Genomic DNA, 8,332 nt, shown 5'->3' with positions numbered 1-8,332 from the left:
TTCACAAATAGATGTACTTGTCAATAAACATTAGATTTCACGAAAAAAATCAGCGACTTTTCTATAAAAACAAAAAAGTTAGAAGGGGTATTTTGAATTTTCATGATTTTCAAATTTTGTTGAGCTATACCAGCAAATGGAAGTAAGCTAAACTGTCTGCTCCAGGGGAAAATGAAAGCCAGGGTAGTAGAGGGGGGATTCATACTGAGAATGATGCAATTATGAAGCCGGAAACCGGTTTTTTTTCCATTTTTCGGAACCGGGTTTTAATGCCCGGTTCGGCACTAATGGGTTAATGGATTTTAATTCTTACTACTTACAACTTAGTGGACTATAAACTATTAGAAAAGTATCATTTTAAAGTGAAATTTTGAGGGTCAACTTTTTTTTTTTTAAATTCGCAGTGTATAAGACTTATAGACAATTTGTGTGTATATTGTAGGTACGTTTAAATCTGTATTATTTCCATTAAATAATACAAATACAAATCTTATAATTTGATTGTATCTTTTCCTATTTAAAAGGACACACAGACAGAATAAACTTAATTAAAGAGTAGCTGCCCTTGATTTTGTCCATTTAATAAGTACAATACCCGTCCTAAGGGACGTTAAGGTATAAGGCAAAGGATGAAATTGTTTTTAACTTGTCTAATTATAAGGAGGAAAATGAACTCTTGAACGTAGATTTTAATTACTGGTTGAAAACTTTGGACACTGCTATGATAGCCATGATACTTATTATTTTGTTCTTTAGCCACTCGTACTGTAAGCCAAAAGAAATCGAAATTTGACGACTGTAAAAATAAGTTTCTAATAAGTCATTCTTCCTGTCACAGTTTGAATTTGCGTGTTATATGCGGCATGCACGCGGCCGGCGACCCCCCTATATTGTCCATATAATAAGTACAATACCCTGATTGCATTGTAGTGACTGATAAAATTGAAGATTCTTAGAATTGATTAAAAGGAAATGCTTTTTTGTGTCCATATACAATTGTCAAGTAAAATAAATCTTCAAAAACTCGGGTTAATAGTTGTAGCTGGACAAAGTGCCTCAAAAAATCAGCCTTGTGACGTCATAAAAATGAGGATTATCCATCTGCGCTATTTTAGGGGTTTTCTTTCCCACTTCTCCTCTCATCTCCCTCATTTTTATAACGTCATATGGCTGATTTTTGAGACAATTTGTCCAGCTATTATGGTTACATAAGAAAGGCATCAGAATTGACGTTCAAGCAGTAAAAAAAAACACTTAAAATTATAAAAATAAATATTATTTAAAATAGAGATTAAAGTTATGAAGTTTCACAATTGAGATTAATTTTGTTTGGTTTGTTTAATTGTGTACATTATTTAGTTGTATTACAGTCACACTTTAAAAGCATGCCCTATACATGCTTGATACGACGTGCCTTGCCTTTTGATTTCTAACGTTTTATACCATAGTTTGTCATGGACAAAGGATGCTTCATTTAAAGAAAAACTATTTAACCACAACTTTGCTAGTCAAAACTTTTGCAAATCATGCCAAAATTTATAATGTTTTACATTATATTATCGTACAAAAAACAATATTCAAGAAACTGTGATATTTGCAGATAGAGAGGGGACAATGGGCTGTTTATTACACTAGTCGCAAAAGTTTTATAATAATGTTTTTTTATTCGCTGGCTTAACAACTTTAATGAAATTTAATTGGTTGGTATATTAAGTTGAGTGTCCGAACGTTTCAACCACTAATTGCAATCTACAGAAGGGGTAATTTTGTGCATTGACATTGGGGAGGTACATCAATTTATCGGTCATTCTCTTATCACTTTAGATCGCATTGGATATTTCACTGGAAAGATTTAGTGTCAGGTTAGGGTTAAATAGTTTTCCTGAAGATTCCAACAATCCCTTATCCCTGCATAGTTTACTTATTGTTTTATACATTTTAAAAAATAAAGACATCAATTTGACATTTTTTTGTAATTAGGGTTTGTTTGTCAGTAAATCACAACATAAGTCAAGACTGTTGCAATTTAGAAACAAATATGTATAAATTTTTAGAGAGCTTTATTTCTAACTAGCGGTTTCGCCCCAAGCCTCTGAGGTAATTTAAAAAAAAGCAACAAACTTACCACTTTTTTTATTAATAATCAGTATATTGGATTATATAATAAATATTAATGTTTTTTTTCTATAATATGTACATATATTAATGTGTACACAAATAGGATTTAAGTTTTTATACAAAATTGAACAAAAAATGAAAATTCCTACCATAAAATCAGATATTTTTTATCTATCATTGACCTTATACTATATTTTATGGGTTATGCATTGTTTTTGTAAATATACAGGGTCATTCAAGAGAAATGATTTTTTTAAAAACTTAATTATGCATAGAAAATAAAACAATTATGTAAAATCCTTTATATATTTGGAAAACCTATTATGAGACATTTATGTTTCAAATATTTGAAAATGATTACTTCAACAAATTATGTCCTAAAAACCGGTTTTTCCAAAGGCCATTTTTTCGAAGATTTATTGATTTAAAGGGTTTAAAAAAATGTGCACCTTTTTGAAATTCAAATTGCTTGGCTTGTGTTAATAGTAGAAAAATGTTGCGCATATCGTTGGAATCGTCATAAGCTCTAATTTTTGAAAATATAAGAACCGTTTTTGTGCTTTTTATAGTTTAGGAGCTACGTTGAAAAATTTGAGAAAAAGGTTGAAAAGTTATAAGAAATTGGAACATTTTACCTCGTAGCTCCTATACCATGCGTAGCACTGGAAAGGTTTTCATGTAGTAAAAAAATAGAGCTTATGACGATTCTAACGATATGCATAACATTTTTCTACTATTAACACAAGCCGCGCAATTTGAATTTAAAAAAGGTGCACATTTTTTTACAACCTTTAAATCAATAAATCTTCGAAAAAAAGGCCTTGGGAAAAACCGGTTTTTAGGACATAATTTGTTGAAATAATCATTTTCAACTATTTGAAACATAAATGTCTCATAATAGGTTTTCCAAATATATAAAGGATTTTACATAATTGTTTTATTTTCTATGCATAATTAAAATTTAAAAAAAAATCATTTCTCTTAAATGACCCTGTATAAGTATACTATTACGTAAATTTTAGGCAATATGGTTGTTTTTGCTTATACAAAATAAAATGAAAGTATTTTTTGTTTTCTTAGATACCTAAACAAGTATGAAAATGCCCAGAAAAGAAAAAAAATCCACCTAAAACAAATATAGCAATATATTACTAATGTAATTACAATTAACTAATTACAATTCGGAATGCCGACGGTTAAAAACCGTTCTCTAGAAAAGAATATTGCGGCTGCTATTTAATGTAGACGGATAAAATTTTTTTGTGAAGGTTCCCTGTATTTGGTCCGTGGGTCTGTGACCAATACATAATTCATGCAGAAAGGTTTCGGTATTTTCTATTTTTTTTATGGCACTTAATATCTGTTCAATATAACACTCTGTCTATTTGTAATTTTTTGTGCCTCGGCGCTCATGGATGTTGTCATCCTTGTTTTCAAATCAACAAGTTCAAAATTTGATAAAATGAGTTGAGCATAACAGTTAATTTATCAAATAATTTTGAACAAATAGCAGGAGATCAAATTTTATAGATTAATGGACAAAGTGAGTTTTAGAGTAGATTCTTAATGTACAGAATAATATTCTCTAACAGTTCGGTAGAAAGTAGGTTTTACAATAAATAAAAATATAAAAAAATCACTTTCGATTTTTATAATTGAAACTTCTTTATAATTTTCAAATTTGGATCTTATAATTTTTTTTAAATTACATAATATGTATAAAAAGTATTTCAAGTACAAGAGGACAATAACTTATATAGAAAAGGAGTTTAAAAAAACCGCCAAAAAAAGGAAGCAGCTTATAGTGCCTAATATAAACGACGTCATACAATTAGGGTTGGGCCGGATATCTGGTCGGGCCGGATATCTAATCGGGCCGGATATCTGGTCTGGCCGGTTATCCGGCATTATCCGGTTATCTGGCCGGATATCCGGTAAAATGCCGAATATCGAACGTTGGCCAGATATCCGGCCGGAACCAGATATTCGGCATTATAAATACAATACAATGGTAAGCAAGTATATGTACATTTTTCCATTGGTTTATCACAATGCATACTGGCCTATCATTGGTCATTTTTATTCTATGACGTCATGTTTTATTAGGCACTATAAGCTGCTTCTTACAAGAAGCCTAAACTAAAACAATATTTTCCAAATGTTGGACAGCAGCAGCAAGTCACAACATTTTATGATGGCGGTTACGTGCATAAGGGGGGGGGGGATTAAAGCCTCCCCTTTTTTATTTTAATTTTTAAAAGAATTTTAAAAATTTGGAGGGAATGGTTAATTTTTTCTAGTGGCTATTTCTCTTGGAATTGGTTGTGGTCCTCCCCCCAAAACAGTAAAATAAATCCTAGGAGCTACTTCTGTAAAATAGACGCACAAACAAACTCAAAAACATCCTGTTACTTTAATCAAGGATTATAAAAAAGAACAGTAAACTTTAATCTATAATTGATTATCATTCTTATCTACCTGTCTGTATAACTATTTTTCTATCTTTCTATTTGTCTGTCTATCTGTACCTGTAGTGTAATGTTGACCTCTTGGGGACTCTATGACACTTCGGGTATAAGTCCTCTCAACGCCACCTTGAACATAATCTGCATTTAAATTGCAGTGTAACGCGCTCAATCGCCCAAGGTATCAAGACAGGGAACACACAAAAGATAATCCACTTTTTGATTTCACGACCTTTGCCTAGAAGTCCTTACTCTGCGTGGTAATGAGTTCCGCCTGTTTTTGGCCAAGGCATTTCCCCAATATAGACATATAGTGTTATAGAACTGTTAATTGACTCAATTGTTCCTTTAACTAAAAAAATATTAGTAGCTTAATTTTGCTGTTCTAATTTATTGACAAATTTTGAACACCCCAAACAAAAAATATTAATCTTAATCTTGATTTCTTATTATTGTCTATCATGACCGAAAAATCAATTGTTTACCTCTATTTAGGAAAAGCTAAAAACTGGACAATTTTTTTTACGGTAGAGTCACATATTGCATTCAGTGATCAGCCACCCCACACCCTTTTTTAGTAGCGAAGCTACTCTATAATTCACTTTGTCCGTCCGTCAGTCCGTCAGTCAGTCCGTCAGTCAGTCCGTCAGTCCGTAACGCTATGGGGGAAATGGGATTTACTCAGCTCCTATAAAAGATAGAATGCTGAAATTTTTGACATCATTCCCAGCATTAAGGAGCACAATTGACTATAAAACATCATTGGCGTTCGGACCGATTTTTAGCAGGTTTTAGGCTATTTTTATATTTTTCACATTTTTCTCCATATCTTCAGTGTTTATGGTCCGATTTTCAAAATTTTTTCAGTTACAGATATCAAAATTAAATTTCCCGTCGTTTAAAGGAACAACCATGAAGGCCAGACTGCCTTTTTAGCAGGTTTAAGGCTATTTTTATATTTTTCACATTTTTCTCCATATCTTCAGTGTTTATGGTCCGATTTTCAAAATTTTTTCAGTTATAGATATCAAAATTAAATTTCCCGTCTTTTAAAGAAAACAATCATGACGGCCAGACTGCCTTTTTAGCAGGTTTTAGGCTGTTTTTTTTATATATTTAACATTTTTCTCCATATCTTCAGTGTTTATAGTCTGATTTTCAAAATTTTTCAGTTATAGATATCAAAATTAAATTTCCCGTCTTTTAAACAAAATAACCATGACGGCCAGACTGCCTTTTTGGCAGGTTTTAGGCTATTTTTATACATTTAACACTTTTTTCCATATCTTAAGTGTATATGTTCCGATTTTCCAATTTTTTTAGGTTAAAGATTTAAAAATTAAATTTTTTGTCGTTTTAATAAAACAACAATGACGGCCAGACTCCCTTTTATCAGGTTTTTGGCTATTTTTATATGTTTTACATATTTCCCCATATCTTTGTTTATTTTGATGCAATTTTCAAACTTTTATGGGATATCAGTATCAAAATAATTTTTCCTATTGTTATGAGCATCTTTAATATAATTTACTTTGACCATCGTCATCATGCAAAATAAAACCAGGTTTCATGTTTATTTTATCCAATAAATCTATTCTTGATTTTAGTAAAAACCTTTTAAATCTACCTGTACGCATTACCATCGACGATCTTTTGTGCTTCGCTACTTATGGATGTTGTCATCCTTGTTCACTCTCTAATTCAATAATTTCAATATCCTTTTAAACCAGGGAGGGAGGGGACGTTGGGCTGTTTAACACAGTAGTCCCTAAAGTTTTTCTTATTTTTTAGGTAATCAACTTAGAGGACTTTTCTTGAATTTTGATTGGCTGATTTATTAAGTTCAGGGATAAGGGATGGGAAACGTAGGAAAATATTATTTCAGGCCTATTTCAAGCCTAGGCCTATTTCTAGCCTAATAAACCAGTTTTGGGATAGCGCAGTGGTTCGTATAAAATGCTAATGAAAAAGCTGTGTGTGTGTGTAGTTAAAGTATAGAATCAAATTCAGGTAGCTAGTTTAAAGTAAAAAACATAACTTTTTATAAACCTATATATTACCCAGCATCTACTAAAGTGGTTTTGTTTCTTTAGAAATGTTGCATTGACATGTCGTTAATTTTCAATACGTCTTTTTTGTGACGTATTTAAAGAAAATGATTTATTAATATGGCCTTAATTGTTTTTTATTTGCCATTATTTTTCTTAAAAAAAGAAATTACAAATTAATGCCTGATTAAATATAAAATTTAAGGTTGTTTCAATACGTCATATTCTATTTTTTCCACATATTAATATATATGTTATAGAATACATATTAATGTGACAGTAAATAAAATAAATAATGTGGATTCAAAACGTCCTTTATTTGTAATAAGTCATCTTTATTAATTAAATAATTTAAATGACGTATTGATAAATAAGGACGCCTTAAAATGATCTTATCTAAATTTAATAAGGAAATGGATCAAATAGTTACTGATTTTGGCACTAGATGGCAGTTGAAATCACTAATTGTTTAGCTTTGTTTTCTCAATGTTTTGACCTTATTTTTAGTTTGACAATTATTATTTTGTAATGAAATGAAGGATATTAGTACTACAGACACCACTATGAATTTATATTTTAGTTCCTTTATGCATGTATATTATGAAAACTAATTTTTTTGGTGAGACCTTCTAGAAAGAATAAAACCATATATATAGGTCATGAAACTTTTCAGTAAGCAATGAAACAATAGAAACATATTATGTGTTTGATTTAAAATTGTTAGATTAATTTTAACCCTGAATTATTTCTACTACTTTGTTTGTAAGTAAATAATACATTACCAAATTTGGTAGCCATATTGTTTTTTTTGACGTTGTATTAAAATTTGACGTCTTAATACAGCCTTAAATGATTTAAATTGAATTAAATTTAATCATTTTATTTACCACAAATAATAAAAAATTATAATACAATTTTGAAAGTTTGGCGGCCATCTTGTTTTTCTCAACGTTTTGAAGGAAAAATTGACGTTTTAATGCGCCGTTATTTAAGATAAAATGTCATTAATTAAATTCAAAATATTGTTATTATTTATATTTTTTTTGGTGACGTTTTTTTAGAGATAACGACGTGTTTTTGGTACACAACACGTCCTTTAAAAAAATTTAAAAATATGAAACGTCATTTGTATAGTAATAAAAAAGTTACGTCATTAAGGACGTATAAATGCGACATGTTTCTTAAAATAATGCGATAAAAGTATATGCTGGGTAATGGCTTTTGTTAAAATGAAGTTTTTTCTCTCCCAAAATTTTTTATCTTTTACTTTGGTAATTTGAACTGTCAGAAAGCTATCGTTGGGTTTCCCTCAGACAGATTTTAGTTTGTATTATTTGCATTTTTATTAATGAGTAAAAATTTTATTTGAAAATTTCATTGCTAATTAAAATTAAAAATAAATAAATAAATATGCACTTGGGTAACATTCTATCAAGTTCTTTGGATACTATACTGGATATAATGTAATGATATATCTGTACTGTGTTGTATTGTACAAAAATTAGGGTGAAGGTGTTGTATCAACTCCGTACTAAATTTTTAAAATTCAAAATACAACATCTAATTTATAAACTACCAAATGAAAATTCGTAGCTACCTTCTTTCCAAAAAAATAATCCCGTTATTTTTGTTTTTTCTATGTGGCCCTTTTTTAATGTTTAACTCTAAGCAGATTTAATAATTAAACTAATGTGATCTAAC

Source organism: Acartia tonsa, chromosome 13, assembly GCF_053477335.1.
Source record: "Acartia tonsa isolate MP-2025a chromosome 13, ASM5347733v1, whole genome shotgun sequence".
In the NCBI taxonomy this organism is placed as follows: Eukaryota; Metazoa; Arthropoda; class Copepoda; order Calanoida; family Acartiidae; genus Acartia; species Acartia tonsa.
Note: the sequence above shows the minus strand (reverse complement) of the source record.